Source organism: Ictalurus furcatus, chromosome 10 (genome assembly GCF_023375685.1).
Source record: "Ictalurus furcatus strain D&B chromosome 10, Billie_1.0, whole genome shotgun sequence".
Classification (NCBI taxonomy): Eukaryota; Metazoa; Chordata; class Actinopteri; order Siluriformes; family Ictaluridae; genus Ictalurus; species Ictalurus furcatus.
In genome coordinates, this window is record NC_071264.1 from 23,693,725 (window position 1) to 23,696,972 (window position 3,248).

The window sequence follows — 3,248 nt, forward strand, 5'->3', positions numbered from 1 at the left end:
ACTAAAGAGTAACTAATCATCCAGACTATAGGAATCTCCCTAAACACCTCCTTAACACACACACACACACACACACACACACACACACAATGCAAACACACTTTTAGACAAACAGACCTACCCCACCCAAAAACACACACACACACACACACACACACACACACACACACAACCCAAACCGTTCCCCCTAAAGCTTTACTTAGGAGAATGACACAGTGATGTGGGAGGACGAGGGGTTTCAGTCAAAGCCCTGAAGCTGAGGAGTGCTACTCAACACCCGCTTAGGCCTTACACAAACATGCCAGCAGGCAAAGAGGTAATGATTGTTATAATGAGATGCCTGGTAGAAAGCAGCAGGCATGTGGTTCTGTGTCTTGTGCAGACTGGGGTCATTGGGGTCATCAGCTCCGAGGGGTCATTAGTTAACACAGACACACAGTGTTTTGGAAAGCAGGACATGAACGTGAGCCAGAGAATCCAGTTCAGGCCAGATGCACAGCAAGTTCAAAAAAAAAAAAAAAAGCGATGGCTAAGCAAGAGACGTCAGTGTGTCCTGAAATATAATACACAAAGCAGCCTGTTTTTAATACTTATGGTCAATCACAAACATATCTGTTAAAGTTTGCATTTTAGTTACATTTCCTTAATTAGTGAGTGGATAAAAATAAATATAAAATATGCACACCTTTGGAGGTGTATGAAATGAGTGTCATTTTTCTTCCTGCACCTCCTTCAATAGGCCACATTTGTGCACACCTCTGTACTGTAATTATAGTTTAAAGGGTTTTTTTGTTTCTTTGAAAAAGGGTTGTGTTACTTTTAGTTTTCATTCGAAATCTTTTTTAGTGTGGCTTTTAGTTTCTATCATCTTCAAATATGCAGAGATATCTTCATTTGTCGTTTCAGCTAGAGATTGAAAATTAGTTGTTGTTGTTTTTTTTTTAATGTAATCCTCGAACAGAAAAGAATAAATACACACTGTGCTTTGTGTGGCACGATTGCAATGGCCAATTACTCTTTTCAAGCCATGGGCCATTTTCCACACTGAGCTAGAACTCCAGTCACAGTAATGTTGCGTGTAAAAAATGAAGGAAATTAATTCATATCTGTTTTTTAAAATTTATTTCAGTAAGTTTTGGAGGTAATAGATCTCGTTTAGTTAGACTTTTTGTTTTAATTTTTGTATAGTATTTTATTTTAGCTCATGGAGATTTAGTTTTTGTCCACTATAATAGCCTTCACTAGATGTTTACTTCGAATTTTTTGGGAAGGAGTCTCCAGTGTCAGCGTCTTCTAACAGTTAGAGGTAAAACTGTTCCTTTAAGTCTTCAGGACGGAGGACGTTGTGCTTTGTAGTTTCTCAACTGTTTATAGCTGACAATAACTACAGTGCAAAACTCACTGAAAAATGACTGTTAGCTATACCACTATTAGTATGAAACCCATTCATTTGGATTGAGACAATGTCCATATTGTTATTCTTTATCTGTGTCCCAAATTACGTACTACTACATACTTGCACATGTGCTTAATCTACGCACTTACACTATGCATTATATGCTCTACCGTCTAGTGTATGAAATTTAGAAGAGTAGTAACATCTCAAATGGAACACTAACAGCTTTTTACTAACCAGAAGTATAAGCTGTTTCCCAGGCGATGGCAAATGATGTCAAACGCACATAATGTGACGCTGCTAGCTTGAGCAGATATCAAGATAACATAAACAGCATCCAGTAACGTAAACAGTAAAATGAACAAATTCATTTACTGAAGTTTTCACCCTGCCTTTTTATATTCGGAGCAAATTCGAGCCACTGTCAGCGCCCGGTAGCTTCGCTCCTCTTCCACTATGAAAGCAAAGCTGCGAATGCTGAGTGCATGAAGTATCCAACATTCCACACTTTGTTTTTTCGGTTGAATAAGTGCATCACCCGAGTACTTGAAGGGCACTTCTTGTTGGAATTTTCAGTGAACACACTACTTACACTTTTTATACTACAAAATAGCACTGAATAGTGCATAAGTATGCAATTTGGGGCACACCTTATGTTTCTGTGTTTTTATGTATTGGGATGTAACACAATCTGTATCCATGCCTGTTTAGTGCTCCAAATATCCGGATCTGTATTCAGGAAGTGAATGCTTTTTTTGTTTTTGTTTTTGTTTTTTTTTAGTGTTTTTTTATTATTATTATTTATATGTAATTAAATATGCATCTTTCCACTACACCCTTGGGAACTGGAAAACACTGGAGAAAACACAAGTTAGAAATGCCAGCAGTGTTAGCATAGTGTGTGAACTCTGGCTTTGGCAGTTCAATACCTGAGTTCATACAGTATTTGGTCTGAACTAGTCATGTGTGCTGGAATGTTTGCTTTTTAAATCTCACTTGTGCAGTTATTCTTTTTGTTTGTACCTCTCTACCATATTTCAAATGAATTTAGTTGGTTCTTTTTTCCAAAATCTGAACAAACTAGTAGCATAATTTAAAGTAAGGATGAATTAATGAATGCCTTAAATGCAATACCTAGTGTATCCAACAACACACACACACAGACACACACAGACACACACACACACACACACACACACACACACATTCCGCCATCTACAGTATAAAGAACACGTCTCTTCTACGTGTTGGCTCATTGTCAGCTCGGGCTAATCCAGGCTGTGGAATTCCCCTCTGTCAGCAGACCTCACACTAACACACCCACACTCACACACATGAGCATACACACAACACACACACATACACAAACACACCCACACACACACACAGCACTGCATCATTTCACCTCCCCCAATCCCCAGTCTTTCCTGTTCCACCCTCACCTGAGGCATCAAGCAGCACTTTCCCATGCAGTGCTTAAACAAGCAACACTTCCGACTCTTCAATTGGACAGAGGAATCTGGTTTTACTGTATTCGCGAGGATTCGCATGGGTTTGTGTAAAAATAAAAGGCACTCAACAAGACAAGCAAGAAACAAACAACCATCTAATCTTTGTTTATTGTTTTGCCTTCATTTTAAAGGGTTAATCAGTGATTATTAAGGGAGAAGATTGTTTTGTATAAGAAAATATTTCACATAGTTCTGTCCTCACTTTCAGATTCATTCAATAAAATATACTATGCTCAGAGAGAAGAAAAAAAGCAAAACACGGTTTCTGTTCCCAAACTCTGTAAATGGAAATAATAAAAGACGTGGACCACCAACATTCAACCAATCAGGACACAAGGAGC